This window comes from Vespa mandarinia, chromosome 7 (assembly GCF_050613455.1).
Source record: "Vespa mandarinia isolate Hongniang chromosome 7, ASM5061345v1, whole genome shotgun sequence".
Lineage (NCBI taxonomy): Eukaryota > Metazoa > Arthropoda > Insecta > Hymenoptera > Vespidae > Vespa > Vespa mandarinia.
The window spans coordinates 8529970-8555784 of NC_140816.1; the positions used below are offsets into that span (position 1 = coordinate 8529970).

Genomic DNA, 25815 nt, shown 5'->3' on the forward strand with positions numbered 1-25815 from the left:
TCGAATTTCACGAATCGCAAATACATCCTTTAGGTGGATCCTTTAGGGTATAACCAAAGAAAGGAAAAAGAAAAATGGTCCGAAGAATTTTAAAGAAAGCTGAAAAGATTTTCAGAATCTTTTGTAAAACAATTGTAGGATCGAAGAGAGCCGTCATGTGTCGAACATATGACGCTCCTTCCCTTCGAAGAAATCACCGAGTAAATTTATGTTAGTTTCCAATTAGGGATTAGCATAAATCATGTGAATTCGATCTAAATAGAAAAAAAAAAAAACTATGAATATACGTAAAAGATTAGAAATATTATATGCACGTTTGTAATATAGTAGATAAATAATTATCCCCGTGTATACGTCTACAAACATTTTTCATTCGCTTCCATTACGTATTAGAATCGGATCGATGAATAATGCATCGAATTCTATGGGTCTATAATATAGAATAATATAGTCGATTCCTCGAATCCATGCCCATATTCAAAGCAATTTACCTCCTACCTAACATCCCCTAATTCCATGCATTTCGATGCAAACTATCTCGTAGGGGTTGCCCACAATGACTTTTTGTCTTTATATGCTTCTTACCTTGGAATAAAAATGAATATTCGAAATTGTTTGAAAAGATTGTCGACGAACTCATAATTCTTGTATCAATAAACGACGTTTCATTTCATTGGATCACTAGTACCGCTAATTGCTTTTTTAATTTATTACCGAGATAATAGATGCGAAAAGATATGAATCATTGTTTACGAAAAATATCATTGTTTCCACACGACCTGGATTTCGAGTGATCTTTTTCCTCGAAAAATTGTGAATCGAATGTGCAAATCGAAAGAGCCAAGAGGAGATATATTAAATAATATTCTTATACGTAGAACTCGTGACAGAGGTAATTCCAAAAATAGCTTAGAAAATGACATTTAATCGGAAACGGACCGAGTACACTTGTAAGAAACATAATCTCGTTGTAATCTGTACTCTCGTCGATCGGTTATATCTCTTCGTATTAGAATCATCGAGATCGTTTGAAATGTAGCTGGCGATCGATCGATCGATAGAAATATTTCCACACGTTTTATAGGATCGTTGGGGGAAGTAGAGATGTCTCGCGGCTTACTCGTTTCTCAAAGAACACAATTTCTCTCTCTCTCTCTCTCTCTCTCTCTCTCTGCCTTCCCCTCTTTCTCTCTCTTTATTTTTCTTGCGAGCAGTTGGATGTGTCTACTTTACATCGTATTCGATCGTAACGAGTGACAGTCTCGGTAACGAGATACGATGTTCCACCTTACGAAAAGCGTAATCTCGAGATCGGTTGCCTTCGCGTATTACTCAGCATCGAGTCGCGTTATCAAAACGACAGCGAGACCAAATGTGGCATCGTAAGAGAGTACGCGGAGTAAAAGAGAAAGAGAAAATGAGAGAATCTACAAGCCGGAACTCTTTCTTCGTCTTCCTCTTCGTCTCCATGAGCGAGACGATGTGAGACAAGAGGGCTTACGTATCTAGAGTAATTTACCTGTCGGATTATCACCACGGAATCGCGTCTCAATTACTGCACTGTCACGATGTCTGACAGTTCTACACAACTCCGACGTTTTTTGCTTTTTCTCTCTCTCTCTCTCTCTCTCTCTCGCTCCGTCTCTCTTCTCCAACTATGTTACTCTCTGACTCTCATCGAGCAAAGGAAATCGATGTCACTCCGATAATATCGGACGAGTTTCGTAATTCAATTACTTTCTGATTGTCCAGTTATTTTGCTTCGAAATTTCACCGAATAGCCTGACACGAAATAAGATAAGAAGAATGTAACGGAATCAAACGCGTTGAGAGATTTTTAATAATTTTAATAAGAGAAAATTATACACAGACCGTCCGTTCAAGATGATAAATCGTTAAGCTAACGTTCTACTTCTTGAGCTCGTTAATTGATTCCTCTCGTTATAATTACACCTCACAAATTAACTTCAATATAATTAATAAGAAAATGAACGAACAGAAGAATATATCATAAGTCGACGAGCTTAAACTTTCTTAGACGTTCGAACGATTGATTTACACTCCATGCGGCACGATCCGTCTCGGTTTATACTTACACTTGCCATCGTAGACAAAATATTAGCAATAAATGATGATACTTGGAACCCATTGTTCCTGTCGGAGAAAATCGGAATCGATAACACGGCGTTGGAGAAGGAACGGAGAGAGAAGGGGGACCGTGCTAAAGCTAAAGTATCGAACGGGGCGATAAGGAAAACGATCTATCGGATATATGAGCCGTTGATTTCGAAAGTGGGGCAAATCCATTTTATGTTATTGCTTAGATATTTAATGGTTTATATTTGAATGGATTTAAAAATATTTAAATAAGCAGTAATAGACTTATTTTATATTTTTTTCTGGACTTATTTCATGTAAATTTAATATGCAATAATGATTATTCGTGTTGGGTCAAAAAAAAATCATGCTTTTGGTATGCGCCAATGGGCTTGCCTCACTCTCATAATCAATTCACAATAAATATCGTTCTCGAAATAAATTACTGGTAACAAATTTATAATGATATTAAAAGATATTTATCGTGATTAAAAATATACATTTTATGTTAATTTGTAATAAGAATTAGCTTTAGCTATACTTTTCAGAATATGGATTTGCCCCACTTACAATATCAACGGCATATATGTTGCCTTTATTTTTATTCTTAAAATCGAACGTTGAACTTCGTTGGACTTGATGAAAGAAAAGAAGAGAAAAGAAAAAAATAAATAAATGAAATTGACAAATAATACAATTAAGATTATTTTAATTCACAATAAATAAGAAAAGTCCAATTTTTTCGTCGAAAGATTTCGATTAGGATTGAAATATTAACAGAATGTTTGAATGGCGTAAGCTTTGAAAGCTTACGACAGTTTGACAAGTGAGTCTAAGAGTTTCCTTAAATAAAACCCACTCGTTTTTCTTATCGCTTGTCCTTATCGATTTAACTTACAAAGGTACAAACAAATCGTTCTCTAAACGACAAGTCCGTACACTAATTCATTCGAGAATGGTCGCGCCGATAAAACATTGCCTGACGCGAAGCCACGTGGATATGATAAATAGATCCGGCAGTTTTACGTTGAAATTTAAATGCTCGAACGATGAGCCACGCGACGAGTCGATCGTAAAGTGTCGTGAATATCCATTTATAGAGAATGTTAAAACGGAATTTCTCCGTATGCCTGTTTACTTTTCTTCTTTTCTCCTTTCTGTATTTTTTTTTCTTTTTCTTCCTCTTCTTCTTCTTCTTCTTTTTCATACAACGCGCCTCGTGTGTATTTATTTTCCATTTCAAGAATCAACGAATACGGAACGATCGACTAATTAATTTTAATTACTCGTCGAATATAGCGGTAATAGTTGAAAATATTTGAAAAATTTACCACCTAGAATATCGTATAAACTTTGTCATTCATCGTTCATTCATTATGGTCGAGCGTATTTAATGGGAATTCTTTCCCTTTCATTTATCAGGAATGTGTCCTTAGGTCGGACCGACCGTCGTCGTCGTCCCTTCTGTTAGAGATAAAAAAGAAAAAAAGAAAAAAAAAAGAAAAGAAAGGAAGAAAGAAAGAAGGAGAAAAAAAAATGCTCTTTTCGTTCGTAGCGAGAGAAAATAGCCGAAGGTGCATCTGCGGTTCGGATGCAGAGAGAAAAGAGTAAGAGAGATAGTCTATCTAACAAGCCGCTCTGAAATTATGCAAGGTGCAAGGAACGCGTTGTTTGTCTAACGATCGAAAGGATAAATACGAGGTTCCGTAGGAAGTACCAATTATGAGGAGGCCTGTCTTTTTGTGAAATTACGTACGGCTGCCGAGGGCAGACTGCCGTTTATTGGTTCGATCTATGGTTAATGATAGACAGACGCATGTCGATTGGCACTGTCTATCGAAAAAATGTAATAGCTCTCTTACTTACGATTTGTAAATGTGCGTATATGTGCGTGTACGAGTTGCCTAGATTCCTCGGTCAGCTACGAAGTCATGCAAGAACATGTCGTTTGAAAGATAGTAAACAAACTATTGAGAGTAAAGGACGTCCCTGAAAGTAGGCAAACTACGAGTTTTATTCAACAACGGGTCTTAACAATGTGTCCTTGGCAAGGACCAACGACGTTTAGATCAGAATGAGATTCACACGCGAGATCACGCAGCGGGAACAATGGACCCCGTTGTTCACGATCCGTAGCCACTAATCGCGTCAAAACACGCGTTAAGGATCATCCTGGCCGACAGCCGACAAACAGAGACGGCAGACCGGATGGACGGACGGACGGGCGGACGGACGGATGGACGGACGGATGGACGGACCAACGGACGAAGGAACGAAGGCGGACAGACACGAGCGGTGAAGAGAAACCATGTTGATGCCTGCCGGCTTTAGATCAGGTTGAGTGAGTTGTTTCTCTCGAATCCATTCTCCCTTCTGTACTCGGACCACCTCCTTCGTTTTCTCTCCTATCTTCTTCTTCTTCTCCTCCTCATCTCTATATACTCGTCTTCTTCTTCGAGATAATGCTTGGCTACTCCTCGACTACTTTTCTTATTCGAGCTATTCTACTCGTCTCGAAATTCAAATTTTATGATAAAGTTGATCGTTTTATACGAGATATAAGATTATCATAAAACGACGATGAAAAACGACTATTTAATTATTAATGTTAATATTATAACTTTCATTTGGTACTTTTATCCAATTAGGATAACAAGTAAATTCGTAGTATATTCCTTGACCAGGTGTATCGTCGTTAAATACGTTCTACTCGAGCATAAACAATCGATGGCTAGACAGGAGTAAGTCATCCACGGTAGTGAAGGAGGGGCGTTTGGTAGGAGGACGGTAAATTCTCATGTGGATAAATTACGAGGTGAAGATAAATCGTTAAGGTGGAGTCTGAAAATCGGTAGGCGGTGTTAGAATTCTAGCTGCAACTTAGCTGCCCACGCAGCTTCGCCTTCTTATATAATATGTACATCTATATACGTATATATATATATATATATATATATATATATTTATATATATATATATTTATGTATGTACGTATATACTACTCATACTTATAGATATTCTTGGAACGATAATTGTTAGCGACTTTAAAAGCGCTAAGAAAAGTGACGGGACCGTTGTATTGTCTCTTGTAAGAGTGTACGCTTACTTAACGAGCAACCGTGGAACGATGAAATTCAATTCTAAATGACTTGAATCTCATCCGAGATTGGGTACGTGACGTGAAATAAACTCAGGAGTAATGCGTTTTACGGTCTTCTCTCTTTAACTCTTACGGTTCTTGCTAGAATACGATTTTGATTGCGCTATTAAACGATCGAGGAAAGAAAAAGGAAAAAGAAAAAAAAAAAAAAAAGAAAGAAAGTAAGAAAATCTCATTGCACTGTCATTTCCTCGAGATGCGTTTAACCGATGTCGAGAAGGTGGAAAAATTCATTTGAAAATATCTAAAGAAAATTCAATTGACAAGATTGATAATCATCGAATAAATAATATTCAGAATCCGTTTAATAATAAGCTCAGTGACGATTTACTCGGCGCGTTTTAACGAACGTTCGATAAAACTCACCCTCTTGAAGGGAGCAAGCACGTCGTCCTTTGGTCTCGTTGACCGAAAGATTTATGAGCAACGGGGAGACTCCGAAGGAGGAACTGCCACCGTGCGTTTGTGATACGCCTCGTGGATCGCCAACCGAGCGGAAATAAACGTCTCGTAAACCTGCTCGGCGCTTAAGAACCGACGCGAGGCCTTTTCATATTTTTTTTCTTTTCTTCTCTCTGTCTCTCTTTCTCGCTCTCTCTCTCTCTCTCTCTCTCTCTCTCTCTCTCTCTCTCTTTCTATCTCTCTAGTAGTCCTGAACGTGGGCCTCATGCAAACGACGATGCTGCGGATCGTTCGGAGAGCGTGATAGAAAAAGAGAAAAAGAGAGAACCAGCTTTCCGCGAGTTTCTTCCTCTTCGACTCGCAACGAATCGTATCTCGATAAAAGTAGTTCGAACGACCGACTCGATCAACGACCCTTCTGTTTTTCATATTTCGTCCAGATAATTGGATCACACGATTCTTCTTTTCATCTTTTCTTCTTCTTTCTTTTTTTTTCTTTTTTTACCGATTTTAAAATATTCCATTAATTCATTTAATTAATCTTCAAAACTTTAAAGAGGTGGGAAGGATTACTTTGCACTTTTCATGTTCGTCGACTCCTTTCTCTCTCCCTCTCTCTCTCTCTCTCTCTCTCTCTTATCTTTTATACGATAATATATAAAAGGGACTTCTACAGTAGAAACTCTAAATGGATTCGCAAATTTGAAATTATTCTCTTCGTTTCGGTAGGACGATAGAAGCTCGTTAGCAAGATTATATATAATTGAGAAAAAAGAATTTTTGTACATTCTCTCTCTCTCTCTCTCTCTCTTTCCCACACACACACACACATACACACATACACATATACACACCATCTCACCCTTTTTCTCTATCTTCATTATATACTCTCGTAATTCGCACGAAATCGAAAGATTCGCGAGTTATACTAATGGTGCGAGAGAAGCAACTGGGATGACCAGTCGAGGCTCACATAACGACCGTACCGATATTATCTCGCTCATGTAAACGCGTATTGAAAAGCGGTTTAAGCGTTCGATATAACCGAAAAAAAGAATCGAAGCCGTCATGCGATATATATACATACCCCGAACCACTCGGCAAAGAGGATTCTAACGAGTCATCGGTATATCCGTGCCGAAGGGCTTGTGGATCGATCGAGGAGGACCCTCGTCGATATAAGGTCCGACCAGATGGTTATCTGAGTTATAGCACGAGGCATGACTTCTCCGTCGCGTTATCGTCCTTTCTATGCTTTGCCAAGTAATTTGCTACACTGTCCAGTCTAAACATTGAACCATCTCTCTGGCAATACAGGTAATACGTCTTTGACGATATATCAACAGATAGATGGTATCGACATTTGAAATCTATATATTTGAACTTGTTATCTTTTAATCAATATATTTGTGAGATTTTCAGATTATTCTTCTTTTTGCGATAATGATCGTGTAATCGTATTCATCGTATAAATACTTTTTGAACGCAATTGTGCGGTTTAGGGTAGGACGAGGAAGAGAGAAGGGGAAAGAGGGATGGTTCGAATTTTGATAAGCAATTAATAGACCTGATAAAACATTCCCAAATGTTCTGATGCTCGACACCTACCTACGAAGGCTATCGGATTATTATCAGAATACTGCGCAATGAAATATCTATATAAGGTATGATCACTGAAGCATGTAACGTTGCAGGGCGTCCTTAATTAATGACACGCCTTTTCATGCATGGTATTCGTGCCAATAATAATCACCCGACGAGAAACACGTTTTCTAAACGGGAGGCATCGTTGCGACGAGACAATACGAATCTATAAATCATATCTTTACTCGTGAACACTCGTAATGAATGGGATTTTATGTCGAATGAAAAAGCGAAGGAGTATTGAGAGAGAGAGAAAGAGAAAAAGAAATATATGTGTACCTAAGTGTAATCGATAAGGATTGGTTAAAGTCTCATTAAAATTTGCTTCGTGCTTTTCGTTGTATTAGTATTGCAACATAACTGTCAGCTTGATTGATTTACAAGCGGTGATCAAAGAAAATCACAAACGTAGTATATATATTTATAACGTTATCTATTTTTTCAGATCGACAATCTCGTTCGATCTTTGCCTTTCGTCACACTGGATGCGTCCGTTTTGTCATCGTTCTTCGATTGTTCTCTTTTCGATCGATCAAGATCTTAACACATCGATAAATACGAGATGATGTTTATAATAATCAATAAAATAGTACTTTATTATATATTTAGAAAAAAATAAAAATTCGAGTTTCAAAACTGAAATCTCACGGGACTCGAAACTTGATCTTTTTGCTGTTCTCTCTCTTTCTCATTAGAATCAATTTCAAACTTTACGAACGTAATAAAATTTGATTACGTTAACAATTCCCATGGGTGGAAGGCAAGTTCGAGAAGACCAAGAACAACCATGTGAACGACGATCGCAAGCAAGAATCTCATTATCGGTCAATATAAGTGCCGTAGCGATTAGAAAGCGTAGTAAAAGTTGCATTAAGATCATAATTGATTGAACCAACTTGGGATATATCGATAACACGACCTATCGTTCTCGTGGTCGATGTTTCGGCATCGATGGGACGATTTTCCCACGAGTTTCATGTATTTGCCGGGACGATCCATTCGATAATTGTACTAATTCCGGTTGTTTGCTTAGTTCCTTCTTCAAAAGGATTTTAGGCTGTCGGCTTCGTGGAATAGTCTCGGAAAAGGGAGAAACTTTTTTTTCTCGGGTGTAGACCGGTCGATATGTTCGGACCGTAAAGAGATAAGGGTTAAGCGTCAAGACGGTCTCTTAATTAATTTCTTTAGATTAGACGGTGAGAAAGATCGAAGGCAAGCGAAGAAAATGAAAATGGAAATTTTACGTTCGTGGGGATCGAACGTTTTTGTCCAATAAAAAACGTTTTGTCGAATCTTCTTTTTCTTTTACGTTTCTCTTTTTGTTTGTTTTTTTTTTCTTTCTTTCTTTCTTTTTTCCCCTCCTTCAAAAACAAAAGCAACGACATTTTCGTTCGTAGGAACGATTGGTCTGGGACGAAGAGAAGTGGCTCGTGGTAGTCTGTTAAGTCTCTCGTTAAATTTATTCAGAGCTCCGAGACGTCGATGTGAATCACGCGTTGCTAATAAATCGGCACCGATCTACGAGAGTTTCCATTGTATGAGAAAGATCGGGCCGGTTGCATCTATATTTACGATTTATGTATACTATTATGTACCTGCTCCTATAAGCTCGCCTCGTAGATTTTACTACAGAGTATATAACGGCTGATAGAAGAAGAGCAAGAGATAAATTTGTAATAAACCGCGCGTCGTGTTATGATATCTTGATAATAATTAAAACGCTCTTGGTAATAATTAAAATTCGTTAATGTCGCAAGCTCATTTAAATCGTTCGTAATCCTCAATAGTACTATTAATATGAATTTATCATTTCGACATATCTTTCTACAACATAAATTTAGCTTTTTTATTTCGTACAATGGACAATATCATAATTTTCTTTCGTAGGTCGTAACATATAATATTTTTTCAGAAAATCTAGCATTAGATTCCCCGATGTATCACGCAACCCAAACATTTTCTTCGATCTTGTCGGTAATTTATGGATGACGATTCTGTACGCCTACCATCTCCTTAAGATGATTCGCGATCGAAAAAGAGAAATAAACTTGACTATTCGCGGACGTTAGACGGAAGGATGATAAAAGTAAATTAACTTCGACCCGGCCGGTCGTTTGGATATCGCATGCCAAGAGAAACCTGCTTGGTGAATAAATGACGATTATTCTGTCGGTATATAACCTGAAATCCTGAATCAATATTAAAACGCGACGTAAAACAAGCTGCCTTTGCCCGATGATACGTCTTCGATATATTGCTCGACGTTAATATCGTATTTCTCAACTATGTTATTATTTGTATATCTTTCCTTTTTCTTTTTTTTTTCTTTTTTTTTTTTTTTTTTTTTTTAACAGTCACACAAATTCATCGAACGAACCAATAGTCAATAGAATAATTTCATATTTCGTTCGTTGTTACGTAAGTACTTATTAAGATTTCCTTGAAAAATGCCGACAGGCAATTAATAATCTTATAGTTTCAATATTAACAAATATAAACATGAGAATTTGACGTAGGCATGAAAATCTATTCGAAAGCCTTGCGGAACTCTAATCGTAATCCGTGTGAGCATACATTATCGAAACAGAGATACGCATTATCGTACGAAGAATTGAAAGGAATCGTACAAATTGACAGTTAGAAATGTCCCTTATGGTTTTATATAATGATAGTTCGTAAATCAAGGTGTTGTTACATCGTTAAAACAGGTCCGAAGCTTTTCGACTTCAAACGATCAATTACTCGATACCAATGGAAACAATTGATTCGTTCGATTAATAATCTGTCGACAGTAATTAATGAAAATTTTAATGTAGGGACTTTTTTTGAAAAGGCCAACTGATTCGTTTAATATTTCGAAGGAAACAAAAAAAATAAGAAAAAAAAAAAAAAGGAAAGAAAAGAAAAAAGATATAATTATTAGATCACGTTTAAAATTTCCTTCAAGAGATAAACGATAGTTTATAATTAATTAAGAATGAATAAATTATAAATGACTTGCGCGAATCGTGGTTAGATAAATTACATAAATAATTAGTTCACACATTCTAAAGTAAGACAAAAGGGAAAAAAAGGGTCGTGACTATTTCGTCGTACGGTGAAAAACGTAGTCGAACGAAAGGACAGAGTTCTCACGTACTCTGTAACTCGATAAACGTACAAAAGTATAAATATTGATGTGTGTTCATTTGGGGCCGCACTTGAAAGCGAACTCAATGAGAGAGTAGAAGTCGTACTCTTATATACTCGTGTATATAAAACGTATTGGTAGCTGTATATCGGCGAATTCGATACTCGAACAAACAGGCTACGTACGTTCACGTAGGCATGCGGCTTCGAAGAAGAAAATCATTTTGAAAACGAATGCCACCCCTATTCGATAACGTCATCGAATGTTGTTTCAGGTGTTGGCCTTTTGTATCACGCTGGATAATTTAAATTCAAGAATAGAGAATACCTATATAGATATTGGAAAATAGTGTAAAGGAATTCGACGATTCATTGATATTAAAAGTATCGGAGGAGAAGAAGAAGATAGGCTACGTCACAAGTTGAGTCACAAGCACAACGTCACACATCGCCGTTGTACTACGTGTTTATTATATACTTTAGTATATTCTCGTACGTGTATACCTACCATGAGCTAGATTTTATTCTAGTCGCGATAGACTTACGAAAAAGATGTATATATATATATATATATACACACACATGTGTATGTGTGTGTGTGTGTCTGTGTGTGCGTGTATCGTGTATTTTCCTCGAATAGTCTAGGAATTTCCAAGAAGAAGAGTCGGAGGCTGGGAAGGCTAATTTCGTGCCGGCAGCACGTGTGAAAGTAATTTTATGAGGGTCTGCCTTTCAAAAGGAGCCACCAACGTAGACTCCAACATCTAAAAGGTTCGCGAAATACCTGGAAGGGTCAAACTCTCTCTCATCCCGCCATTCGAGTAATTTGAAATAGTGTGAAGAAAAGAGAAGGGTCTTGTAATTCTAAGCCTTGACAACGTTTATTCAAGTACTTACGCATGTATATATGTATGTTTTATTTTCGTTGAAAATGCTTTTCCTGAATTCGGTTTTATTTATTAAAGATCCATTCATCATAATATTTAAATATATTACGATCTATAAATTAATTTGATCTTGAATATCTTTTAATAATACTTTTACTTAATACGTATTTCTCTCTCTCTCTCTCTCTCTCTCTTTCTCTCTTTCAGCCTATCCTAATATTTTTCTCTCGAAAAATACAAAAAACCGGAAAACGATCGTCAATGAACAATCAAAGGGTATCCCATAGAGTATATTCCCCTCTTTGATCAATTTAAAGCGGGTTTAGGGCAAGGACTGTCATGTAAATTGAGCAGGTGCTTCGTTCCATGAAATCGAAAAACGATCGATGCGATGTTGTGCGATGTTTCGGTGTGGTTTAGATCCTCCTGCCTCGGGTGAAAGTCTGCGGATTCTGCCATTATTCTTTCGCGAGAACCAAAATTACCGGGACAGTGTGAATCAAACGAGCCGATAATACGAGAACGTACATAGCTTCGAGCTACGGCAGCATCAACTTGACTTATTGCCCCGTGTTAATCGTTGCTTTCCTGTGTAGGTGGTCTTCCGTTCTTATGGTTGAAAACAACATCAGAATTCCTTTATGTATTTCTCATTTCATGTATATCACAAAAACACCAGCAGCTTTTATCTACTAATAACTTTGATAGCATAATAGGATCAAGTTTATATATATATATATATATATATATATATATATATATATATAAATTGAACATTCGGACACATTTGTTAATCTATCCATCTCACGAAATTCAGTAGGTATATAAATCATGAATCAAGGTAGCTCACAATATTCTTCGTGTAATGCAAATATCTTGAATCGATTAAAGTGCATTTCAATTTATCATTGCGCGATGCACTCATCCGATTGTAACCAAATGAATCGTTTTGGCAGGCCATCTGACAACGACTTGATTGTATATAAATTGAATAGTCCGTGTTCATTTGTTCGCAAAGACGTTCAAACTTATTCCAGATGATTTGTGAATATATAAATGTGTCGTCCATTACTTTCGTTTTATTTTCAAGGTGTTCGTTTCTCTACCATCGGTTAGGTAATCCATTGAAACATCCCACAGGTGAAGTTTATTAAACGTTTTATCTCAAGACGAGGTACTAATTATTATAATGATCGTATAGTAATTTAGACATAATTAGATATAATAATAATAATAATAAAATTCAAACCTTTAAATGATTTATTTAAGAAACTAATATTTTTATCAATTTTCAACAATTATTATGATCTTAAATGATGATCTAAATCGGATGATTCATTCTAGGGGAAAGATCGACGGTAGAGAAAAAACTTGTAATTACTAGGAAGTAAATCTAAGAGAGCTCGTACTTGTCCTATCTTTGTTAATCGTTCCTTCGAAGTACCGTTCTTAGAGAAGACCACTAAAGAGAATATTAGAATCGCGATTATCCTTGCTGCGGAATCGCACGATAAGGTTTTGAACGGTCACGCGAACATTTTCTCTCTCTCTCTGTCTCTCTCCCTATCTCTTTCTCGCCAAAGAGATCGAGATCTCATGGAGTGACTGAGAGTTCATTAGCTGAGAAGAGAGCTTATGACTGATTTTTTTCATCGATGAAATTCTTTATTTCCGTGTCCGCTTCTTCAGCGTGAGAGAGCTACATCAATTAAATGTACGGAGAGGTTGCTTGATAGACGCGCAATTAGCAGTGATCGTCTCGACTCTTAACTAATCTCCATTTCATTGAGTTTAACGTTAAATTATGTGAGTTTACGAGGAGTTTAAATGAGTAACAGAGAGAGAGAGAGAGAGAGAGAGAATAAGTTTGCGAAGGGAAGATCGTGCATTGAACTCTCTAGCATCCACCAAAGCAAAACTTCTTAGGTTTAATCGAAATATAGCTGATAGATATTCTTGACAAGTTACAAGGAGTATGATAAATAACATCTAAATAGGATATCGTTTGCTTACGCATCTTATTCCTCTTTTACATCTTATTCATCTTCGTCTGTAGCCACAACAAATGGCTATCGTGTCTGATGATGGTTGTACGATCTTCCTTCCATATAAGATGAAAGAAAAAGATAACTACGAGTAAGATCTTCGTAATATGTCCGTGTATCTATGTATATACATAAATATACGGACACATATCTACGGTTTCATTTCTCGCGCGTCTCTTTTGTAAAGCCTTGGCATTACGTTCGCGAATATACAAAGTATCCCTTCGTCGTTAACTCGCTACAACCAGGACGATGTTCAGCGAACGTAACAAGTATATACTATGTAAGTATATATATACATATATATATTCCTCTTGCTACGAGGTAATAGTCAGGCTCCTTCTAAGGAGTCGAAACTCGTAAACTTACCGCGAACGTCTTTATAATAATCACTTTAGCAGTTTTACAAGAGCGAGAAAAAGAGAAAATATTGGTACGAAACGAATCGCGGTTTTCTCCCTTCTAAACGCCATTTAATTTACACCTTTTACCGTCCCTAATAATACGGAATTCTCTTTCAACCACCGAAAGATCCATACCGCAGATATTTTGTCGAGTTTAAGAAAGACGATCGTAAAGAGGAGAAGCTTTTCTACTTTTCCTCTAGAGATCCACGTTTTCAAGATACGAGCTCTTAAAGTGACTCCACACTTACTGATGGTTTTTGCGGTTTTTGCTCCTAGTGAACTTTCCTAATCTCTTCGTTCCCGACGTTGGATAATGGAAATTCAAATTTGTCTTACTTTTTACGACCTTTTTTAATAAGAAATAAAATTTTCAAAAAATTACAAACTCGTGTATATACATACGTAATCGTGGATGATAATAAATCACCGATCAGATTTTTTTTTTCTTTTTTCCTTTCGTTAAAAGACGATGCCTATGATTTTCGATTCGATTAGATACGCTTATTATGTCGTTATGATAACAAATGTATCTTAAAAGGGCCGTGAAATTTCTCTTCAACGTCGTAATGTCCCTCGAAATCTTCGAAAATTTATTAGCCCTTTTCTTTCCTATCCTATCACCTCATTCGAACTTGGTGAATAAACTAATATGGATGCTAATGACGATATAAGAAACGTTCGAAAGTATTGCCATCGAAATATTGTATTTCACAAGTACAAGAGCATAATGAATAATTATAAATTTATTTATCGGAGTATTAAAATCGTGACATCAACAAGGCTGAACTTCCTTGCAATCTCTAAAGAGACATTACTCCCTTTGAATTCCCGAGTGACATTCGTAAAGAACGAAGAACGTGCGGTATGTATCCTGAAGAGAAAGTGTCTACAAACGAAATTATAATATCTACAACTGTGCGTGTCACTCGTGCCTTCGCATCAAGTACTCGGATACTTAAATTTGAATATTGTGGCATGTCATCGAGTGCTTCAGAGCGCGTCGTTGCTTCTCAACGTGAGTTTCTTTTTATTTCTTTTACTTCTTTTCTTTCTCTCTCTTTATCGTTTTATCCCATGTTTACCTCATATTTCGTTCATCTTTCTCATTTTGGCCATATCAAGCAAGTTTCGTAAAAAAGGAATGGAAAACTACACGTGTCTCATCTTTTTTTTTTTTTTTCTTTTTTTTTTTTTATTAATATTGAGGCCAATGAACGAAGAATTGCTCATCGTCAGGTTTCATCAATCGAATGGAATATTTATAAGTGTATAGTAGAGGAAGACTCAAGAAAAGAAAAAATATCAACTCGATTTTAAAGAAATATTCATCGAATAAGTTCTTGGCATTCGTTTTAATCTCGTTTTGCTCGAGTGAATTCAAATCGTAAAGATCAAATCGGATTACATCAGACACGATGTTGATACGTATCATATTATGTATTATTATCGATATCAAAGCATTCCTTTCGAATGGAGCACCTATATACAAACTATCGTGACTTTCCTTTTCTTCTGTGAACAGAAACGGGAGAGTGTTTTATATCTTCGAGCTCCCAAAGGAGAACTATAATGACAACGACGATGACGACGACGACGACGACGACGACATTCTACTTTGAGAAAAAGAGAAAGAGGGGAGCGACACTCGCCAGACCATTTCCAATTAACTCACCCGAAATCTGTCTCCTGCCTAATTGCCATCTCAAATTGATCGTCCTCCGAGCGCAAAAATATCGCTAAACAAATATTTATTCTCGAGAACGAGATGTATGTATTAAGCTCGTTGATTTCTCTCTCTCTCTCTCTCTCTCCCTTTGTCGATGATGCACGATTTTCAGTTGAACATTTTATACCGTGTCTACCGCAAATAAATTTTCTACCGAAGAAACTAACCTTGGAGATTTTACGAAAAGAAAATTTTACTCTATTGAAACTCATGTTATGAAGTATCGATAATCTTTATTGACTTTATCGTTTTTCTTTTTTTTCCCCGTTGAAGGACAAGGTAAAAGGAAATAAGTAAAGGACAGGGAGAATGATAAAATGAGCGAAAAGTAAGAATAGGAGAAAAAAAATTTTTGTCTTAAATCAAATCCATGACTAATTCTTCGATGGCAGATGCGAAGCCGTTTCGTTCCGATTACTGGACTCTTCGGATCGACTTATCGAAGTTTGCAATTATCGTTCTCGTCCTCGTTGTCGTCGTAGTAAGGCGATTATCGCGGCTCGAATCGACTCGGAAAAGCTCGTAGAACGATCTCTCCTTGAAAGAAGAAGAGAGAAAGAGAGAGCCGGTCGATCCAGCTCGAGGGCAAATTTATCTCGTTAACCGCTTCGATAGCAACCAATCATGGGATAGTTCGAGTAAGAACGTTCATCGTGATTGGTCCATCTTCTTACGCTTAACGGTAGACCTATTGGTACCGTAATACCGATATCACCGATCTTTGAAAAACTTTCCTTCCAATGGTGGACATCGACCATCGCTTTTCCCTCTTCTATCTTCTCCTTCGATTCGTTCGTTAAAACTTGGATAATGAAAAATGGAAAAACGAATTTGCGAGATCTCATTAGCTTTATCTCCATCTCGAGTGTTCTCTAATCTTTCTTATAAGATAGATAAGTCAGTATTTATTGTTACAAACGAAGAATTCCATTAACAATAAAACTACTGTTTCAGATATCGAACGAGCCGATAATGATAGACTTTTCTAATCGCAATGTAAAAGTATGCGATTTTACGTGAGATTTCTTCTTTTTCTTTTTTTTTTCTTTTTTTGATTTTAACCATTTTTATCATTCGTCCTCCCCTTTTGATCGCATCGATGATTGTATTATTTTTTCGAAATATACATAAAGAGCTTTAATAGACTTTGAATGAGAAACGACAACGACTTATAAAAATTCAATTTCAATTTTTTTTTTTTACTTTATCGCTGTCTTATATCGACTCGCAGAAGATAAAACAAAAAAGGAAAAAAAGGAAAAAGACAAAAAAAACAAATGCGAATAGTTGGCATATCTCGTCACGATCAATAGGGCTAGGTCTCGTGCTTTCTTCGATAAGCTCTCGAGTAGTCTCGTAAGCATTCTCACGCACTTTACGTCACGTAACTTAGAGGCCAATTTCCCTCGAAGACGTTCTCTCTCCCTCTCTTTTTTTTTGTTTTATTTTTTCTTTTCTTTTCTTTTCTTTTTTTCTTTTTTTTTTTTTTTTTTTTACCGAAGGCGAAACAGAAAAATACCAGAAAACATTTATCGACCAGAAAATTCTTTATCGAACGTTCCTTAAGATAAGGATAATAACATTTCTTCTTCTTCTTCTTCTTCGTCTTCTTTCTAGTTACTGTCGCCTTGGCATCTAGGAACTTTTTAACTAAAATAATGACATCTGCTTTTCTTCGAGATATCGAACGGAGAAAAAAAGATAGGTGTATGCATTAGCATCGACTATCTTTAAAATGTTCCGAAGACAAATTGCAGTTGAGATATATATATATATATATATTTCTTTTTTTCTTTTTTCATTTTATCCACTTCGTTTTTTTTTAATCGAACTTTTTTTTTCACTATCGATCGTCTTCTTTTTATCGTTCGACCTACGTCGTCTTGTTTGCTGCTTAGAAGCTTTGAAGTGCCGAGATAATTCTCGAGAAAATAAACGTTCGCGAAGGGGTGAAGGGGAGAGGGTAAGGAGGCGCTTAGTCGATGCACTTTGAAGACGCCTTTCTCTATACTTGGTTATCTCACGGAGTGTCACGAGAAACTCGAGAGGAAGAACGTTGAAAGGGGATTTACGTAAACACAGCACTAAATTAAAGTACACCTTCGCGAAAGACACAAGAAGTACGCTTCTCTCTCTCTCTCTCTCTCTCTCTCTCTCTTTCTCCCCGTCTTTCACTTTTCCTCTTTAGTCTGCTCTTGTAAGAAAGAGGGAATGCTTGAAATTTAAGCGTCAAGAAAGAGTCTCTGAACTCGATGGAACAAACGTTTATATATCATTTATATACAATTTTTCTAACGGATGCACGAATATTAACTTTTATTACGCCAAAGATTAAGATAAAAATTAAAAGAACTTTTTCTCATTTACGTGCGTGTTCAATTATATATTCGAAAATCATAGTCGTAGTATAGCTTTTTTTTCCACGTATAAAGTCATTAGAACGCCATAAAATGGCAAGGAGAATCTCAAGTGTCTGGAAATAGTTGTTACCGCCTATCTGGCGACGACAGCCAGTGGGCAGGCAGAGGGCAAGCTTTTCGTTGTTAGTCTTTTTCGTTTTCCTCGACTCGACTTCCTTCCTCCTCTTCTTTCCGGCTTCCGGTCTGAGATCGGAGGAGAGATATTAACTTAGCGTAGATCTGCTACGTTTCAAATGCCGCGGGATCTTCAAGCGCATTCGCGTATAAACACGGAACGGAAATATACTCGAAGCGTGGCTTCTTCGGGAACGAGGAGAAGGGGACACCTCCATTGAGAGGAGAGAGAGTGCGTGGTTAGCTTCATTCACAGCTACCCCCACCCCTTCGTCTCGTCTCTCTCTCTCTCTCTCTCTCTCTCTCTCTCTCTCTCTCTCTCTCTTACTCACTCACGCCCCCGTTCAGACACGCTCGCTCGATCGCGAACTCGAATACAAGTCCGATATATCTTTTCAGCCACGCAAACGTGACTAAACAAGCTCCCCGCCACGCTTTTCAGACCGTAGTCGAAATTAGATGGACAGCTTTTACGAGTTCTTCTCGTAGTGTCCTACACCCTCGCGAGAATCTTCGAAGCTTAAAGTTTCCATACGAGTGTACTTCCATAGGAATGATTTTCATAATCAAAGACACGATATCGAAATGGTTTGACAAATAATTTCGACGTCCGTCAGTTTCTTTTGCAAATAAAGAGCGTCGTGCGTCTTGCATAATGAATTTCTTTTCATTTCGTTTCTTTTCTTTTCTTTTTTTTTCTTTTTCTTTTTCTTTCATCTTTTTTTTTTTTTTTTATTCTACATATAACTAGTACGCGTCTATACGTGAAGAAACAATGATACGAGCCAATATAATCTCTATTTGCAAAAGAAGAATATTTAATGCAATGTAAACGAGTAAATTCGACGATAAACGTTTCATTGATTGAGAATATGAATTATGTATAATAATTCTATACTATGGTTCGTTTGTTATGCGTTTTTTTTTTCTTTTTTGTATCTGAGAGTATCTAAAGTCGTTTTACGTAAGAAGTTAAAATAAATTTAAGTTAAGAGAGAGAGAGAGAGAGAGAGAGAGAGAGAGAGAGAGAGAGAGAAAGAGAGGAAATCCTCTCACAAATATACTTCCGCTCGAAACTTATCAAAGTTTAATGATCTAATCATACACAGAGAGAAAGAAAGAAAGAAAGAAAGAAAGAGAGAGAGAGAGAGAGAAAGAGAGAGAAAGGAAAAAACGGTGAGTTCGTGGGAAGAACGACGTATTTCTGGTAAAAAACATTTCAAGTTCCGGAACGAAAAGAAGACTGGTTTCTTTTGGAGTTCGTCGATAAGGATCTACTGTTTATTTAACAGTTATTTCATGTTTCTCAAAGAACATCAAAGAGAGACAAACCGATTCGAAACATAGTTACGTAATATACCAGATAATATTATGTATACCTAATAGTTTACGTTGATGTGCACCGGAAATCTCTGAGATGTATCTATATACGTATAATTAATTGCAATGATCGGATCGCTCTTATAGATGAGTACGATAAAAGGATAAGAAAATTTTTGCCAGTCGGTTAATGGATATATACAGCAAATGAAGCGTGTTACATGGAGGCACGCTCGCGAGCGAAGAAACAAATCCGTCATCACGATTCTACGCTTCGGCACTACCCGAGATGCGGAGCTCGAGAAACGTCCGGACACGTGCATGTCGGATGTGCACTTCAATAAACCGCAGTACATATTCGTTTGTCTAGCTGAAAGATCAGCGATCTTCTCTTCGTTCCTCCCTCCCTCTCTCTCTCTCTCTCTCTCTCTCTCTCTTTTTCTCTTACTCTCACTCATTCACTGTTTCACTACGAACAGGATGAAATAATGAAAGGACGAGTAAAATCATCGATACAAATACATAAGTAAAATCAGCAATTAGAAATTAATTGATATAATAAACTTGCCGTCGAAATTATCTTGTCTTTACGATCTCCCCAACGTGCCCAAAGTCTATCCACTTATTTAAAGAGATCAAACACGGTGTTGATGGAGTACAAGCAGAGTGTAGAAAGATAGAAAGAGAGAAAAAGAGATACCACATCCTAATAAATCCAACGTAAAGATTGCCACCTAAAGGATTACCACTCCAAACATACTCTCAAGTATCACAACAAGCTTACCGATCGTTTTGGACGATGAAAAATAAAAAGTGAACCGTTTAAAGATGCAGTTCATTATCCCTTCGGCTCGTTCTATCGAACATCGTTGATCAAGAAAGTCGAGAGAGGGTTGCCCCTCGCCTATTTAAGGTTGTGGATGCTGTGAAGCTAAAGAGGAGGAGGAGATGGAGGAAGAAGAAGGAGAAGTAGGGGTGCCAGGTTTCTCTCTTTGTCTTTATCTCTCTCTCTCTCTCTCTCTCTCTATCTCTCTTCGTTCGTAATAAATCGCAGTCGCGCGAGAGGACCACGCCATGCAATCAGGATGCGACGCCTCTGCAATCTGGACCTCGGCACGTACTCGCTTGGTTTCGCGCGCGCGTCAGCGCATAACGCTCACACGCTTACAACCCTCGGTCTTTCGTTTAAGATCCTTGGCTCCTGAGACCTACCAAAATTACAGCCATTATCGCGATAAAGGTGAGAACCAGTCGCTGTTTGTTTAACCTCGATCGAAATCAAGTAGAGAGGTCGAGCACGATCTGCTCGTAGGGTGAATCCAAAGGGAGAAAAAAGAGAATGTCTGATCTTCCCTTTCAAACTACGCCCGTTTAATTCGTCTTTCTTTTTTTCTTTATACAATATATGTATGTGTACATATATATATATCTCATATGTTTTTATACACATTGTTGGAATTTTGTCAAGTATCGAGTATAAAAATAAGTAGTCTTGCGGCAACTATATTCGATTTCGTAAGAAATGCGATCGGCTTTCGAACATACTCACCTATAATGTTATATATATATATATATATATATATATATATATATATATGTATGTATATGTAACATTAAATAGCGAACGTTCGATTTGTCTCGATGAAAAATTCCCTTCGTAGTTCGGCTATATCACACTACGTACAGAGTAAAGACCGAGGAGAGCAGGAATGACGAAAATGAAAAAAGCCGATCTTATCTTACGGAATGATCAACGATCGATTTTAAACGGTGGCATGATTTCACAAGAGACTTACGCTTAATGTTCCGACGCACTTTTGCCAATGGTATAAAATAAATAATATAATGCCTACTCTTAATCAAACTGAGTCGGATACTTGATCGGAACGTGCTACTATTCCGTGCATTTAACCGGAAACTGGAATGGTGGTTACAATTCTGAGCCACGAATAGAGCCATTAGTGGTAATGTATTCTAACGTATTCCAAGTAATTGCGAGAAAACAAAAAGTAAAAAAAAAAAATAAAACAAAAAGGAGAAAGAAAGAAGGAGACAAAAAAAAGAGAGAAAAAGATAGGTTAGATTATCGCGACTAATTGGTACTCGCTTTTGCCAATAAAGTAATCAATTATCCTTAATGAAGTCAAGAATGAAAAGATCTCTAACCGCGTTACGGCTTTTTATGATTTTATCTATCACTCATTTCGACGTATCGCATAAGTTATTGATTTATTTTCAATATTCTATAATCTTTCGATCGCAAAGTCAATAACTTTGAATCCGTCAATCCTTTTGATACGTCGAAAAAAAAAAAAAAATAAAACGACGAGAATTTCAAAAGACTCGTGGTAATTTTTTTTTCCTTTTTTTTTTTAAGGATCGATTCAAGAATCTCATTCTCAAGTCAAGAGACAGGCTCGCCGTTCTCATCTCTTTTTCTTTCTCTTTATCTTTTTGGGCAAAACGATGATACGCAATTAGCCGCGAGAAGAGCCGGGCTTCGAGTCGACTGCGACGAGGTAAATTCTGCAAATTAAACGCGGAACCGCGTAAGAGGACTTACCACGGTGGACGAAAGAGGAAATTCCGTGACGTGAGTCGCAGGTGCACTTCAGCCCTCCGTGAATATATTCCGAAAGGATTCTTCCTCTTCTCGTCCTCCTCTCGTCCAATTTCCTTTTTCTTTTCTTTGACGTTTCTCGCGAGATATTAATATTGAACACTTTTGCGAAAATTCAACCTTCGTATATAGTTCACACTAATGATTTGCTTGACTTGACTTTAGAAGAAGGCACCATAATCACAATTAAATTTATTCGACTCGATTGTTTCGTAACAAACTATATTCTTCATCGAAGAGCATAGACGAAGTGACCAAGAAGTATCCGTGGCCGTCGATGGTATATCTTCGCGGAGGAACTTGAATGCGTCATAGGAACTCGGCGCGGAGGCGTCTTGGGGTTGAAGGTGGAATTTCGCGAATAAACGGCGCTCGAAGCGACGTCTTGCTCGATTGGACGGACGGCCGAGGGAAAGAAGAAAGGAAGGAGAAGAAGAGAAAGAAACGAAGAGAAGAGAAGAGAAGAGATGAGAAGAGAAGAGAAGAGAAGAGAAGAAAAGAGAAGAGAAGAGGTTCTTGGATCGAGCGAAAGTCTGCTGCTGCAACCAAAAAGATGGAGGATAAAGCTAAAGGACGAAGAATAATAAGAAGATCTTGAAAAGCAGCATGAGGAGGATAAAAAGAGAAAGGAAAATAAGAGGGAGTGGAAAAGGAAGAGGGAGAGGAAGAGAGAGAGAGAGAGAGAGAGAGAGAGAGAGAAAAAACCAATGGATTATCCGTAAGTGTAAACGCGTAACTCCGTGCTTCTTCTCAGTGGCCGTCGCTCGACGGAGCCGCAAGACGCATAATTTGTGCGCATTACTGCCAAGATATACGACGTTTCCTTCCGATCAATAGCTTCCAGACTTCCCTTCGAAACTCTTTCTCTTCAAGATTCTCTCTTAGCCTCGGTCAATTTTCTTTGATATTACTTCTCGCCTAAAGAGAATAGATCTTTACTCGACATTGAGGAAGAATCGAGCCAATCGATAGATCGATCGATCGATAAATCGATCGCAATCTCGATCTCTCCTATGTTTACTTCGATTCGCCAACACTCACGAGGTTATCGCTCTTGACTCTGAGCCGAGACTGAAACACCTGATAATAGCGATTGTCTCGTATACGTATCTATTGACGACGTTGACGAGCAACGAACGACGACGATTTACCGTCTCGCGTTCGATCGTACTCGTTTGCCGATTTCTCGTCTTCTCATCGCTAACTAGAATTTTATACGGTATTCCCTTTAATCCTATGGGACTTGTTTTTTTTTCCTTTTCTTTTCTTTTCCTTTCTTTTCTTTTTTTTCTCTTTTTTTTTTTTTTTTTTTTTAATTCCTTTTCAATGAACGTCAAACACTTTCGTAAATCTCTTATGAAAGTATTTTTGACGCGCTCCCACGAGAGTGGAATTTTTTTTCTTTTTTGGCCAATTCGCGTTTCGGTAATCTTCTTTCTCCTCTTTCACGAGAAATCACCTTTCGGCTTGGCGCCCGTTTACGTAACCATCCCAAAGACAGTCCTTAAGTCGTCTCAAAACGACGAGGAGACCGCGCAAGGCGTTAACTCGTAATGTACACAATTCGACGGAGTCCCGTCAAGGATCGAGGCATTTTTTATCTTTATTTTTTTTTTTCTTTATTTTAATTCTCTTGTCTCAATCTACTTGTCTACCTTTCCTTAACCTCACTCGCAAATGAGCTAACGAAAATCTTTTCCTTTTTATTAATAATTGACGATGAACGTTAACATCGCGATCACTGGCCCCTTTGTGATCACTAACAATTAACACGATGATCCTACCACCCACGCGTCTCTTCGCTCGAAGAATCGATCGAGAGGAGCTTCCAGCATACACCCACGATCTTTCTATAGATCTAAATTCTCTGAAAGCACAGACGCTTCTCTCTCTCTCTCTCTCTCTCTCTCTCTTTCTTTCTTTGCGTGAAAAGGATCACTGAACCGTTTTCTTTAGCTTTATCGATTTAGAGCTAGCTATCCTTTGTAATCTTATCAAGATCAATAGATTTTCCCTACAACCTGAATCACCTGATCCTCTTTAGGTCCATTCATCTCACGATACGATGTACGAAAAAAATTGCTGTTCTCGATAATTGCTTTTCTTACTTTCTTTTTTCTTTTTATATATATATATTTATATATATATATTTTTTTTTGTTCGTTCGTTTATTTGTTTTGATTTTCTTTCCTATTTATTTATTTTTTTTTTACGAATATTTGGATAGAAATTTTCTTTCTTTCTTTTGATCGCGTGTCTCTCGTTAAAGGAAGAGACCGGCCGAGAAGACACGGCACCGTCTCGACGTACGCGAGGCCGGCGCTCGCACGGAAATCACGAGTCGCACTGACTCGACGACGCTCGTCGGCCAAAGCCTGGCATAGACAGCAGCAGCGGTAGTAGTGGTGGTGGTGGTGGTGGTGGCGGTGGCGGTGGCGGTGGCGGTGGCGACGACGACGACGACGACGACGACGACGACGACGACGACAACAACGACGACGACGACGACGACGACGACGGCAACGATAACGCCAATGATGACGACGACAACGATACTGTTGGTGATGATGTTGGCTCATTATCAACCAATCGTGTCCTTCATTTGGGGTGCAGAAAAAGTTACGTTTTAAAAGCCATATCGATAAGAAGAAAAAGTTTCTCAAAAAAAAAAAAGAAAAGAAGAAAAAAAATTGCAATCGAAATATCTCTTCTTAGTCGTCAGGTTCTTGAAGGATAAAGTCCCACACGATGAAATTCCAAGCTCGACGTGATCACGATACGATACCTACCATGTAAAGGGAAATAAATTGTAGGAAGAAAAATATGAAATCAAAATTTATAGCTTAGCAGATCGGACGATACACCTTCGCGACGTTGAACATATCCAAGACACTTGGAGTTGAACGTGTCACGGTTACCTCCTGTCGCAACATCGGAGATCGCCTTCCTCTAATCCACGTATTTCCTATCTAATCTCAATCCAATCGGAATATTTCTTAGCTTTATCGCATTCGTGTCGCCGCTATCCTTCGTATTCGCAGCGTGTTCCCTTGTAGAAAGATGGGAGAACGAAGGTGAAAGAACGTAGGAGAGTTATAAAAGAGGGTGAGCTTTCCTGGTCTGTCTTATACTTGGTACTTATCCATCCGCCGTAAATAAGTATCAACGAGATCTCAGTATAACATGCTCCTTATTTAAAACGTTCGGTTCTAATCTCCGAAGGAAGGACCCGTTCCATTTCACTCGCCGAGATTTCAGAGGATTTGACGGTAACGTTCGCCTTTCTAACGTTCCTAGCAACACCGTTTTATCATGTTTCCTCTTTGAGCCATTTCGTGCTCCCGTAAACTCTATCAGCAGACTCTCTCTCTCTCTCTTCTCGCGCGGAAGCTAATATCGAGGAGAAAGAGGAACAAAGATGGAGGAAGGGAGAGAGAGAGAGAGAGAGAGAACAGACCACAGAAGTAGTTCACGATGCACCTGGCACAACGCATAATACATTGGTCCACGCATAAAATATCCTCACGATCGCAGCATCTTCCTTGGCGAAGAGACGACGTCTCTTTCTCTCTTTTTCTTTTCTTATTCTTTCTCTCTCTCTCTCTCTCTCTCTCTCTCTCTCTCCACAGCGTTCATGCGAACCGTCTTAAAGTACTTATTTCTTCTTCGGCGCAAGCCGCTTATCTCAATCTTGGAACAACCGATCGTTCGAGTTCGATGCACCGCCGTTCCAAAGACACGCGCCCTGCTCTCTTTCTCGTTTTCTAAAAATAACTAAAAGCGAAAAAATGTCTACGCGAGCCTTTCAGAACAAATTATGTTTCGATCTTGTGCCTTAATTACG

General features: G+C 37.9%; 1 protein-coding gene across 1 annotated transcript in view; it reads right to left on the minus strand.

The window, feature by feature from the left end:
- LOC118443507 (uncharacterized) overlaps positions 1-24304 on the minus strand; it is a 63480-nt gene extending 39176 nt beyond the window's left edge. Inside the window, exon 1 of the mRNA XM_035870595.2 lies at positions 21915-24304. The gene's annotated coding sequence lies outside the window, so the exon portion shown is untranslated. The remainder of the gene's footprint in view (positions 1-21914) is intronic.
- Positions 24305-25815: the final 1511 nt, after the last annotated feature.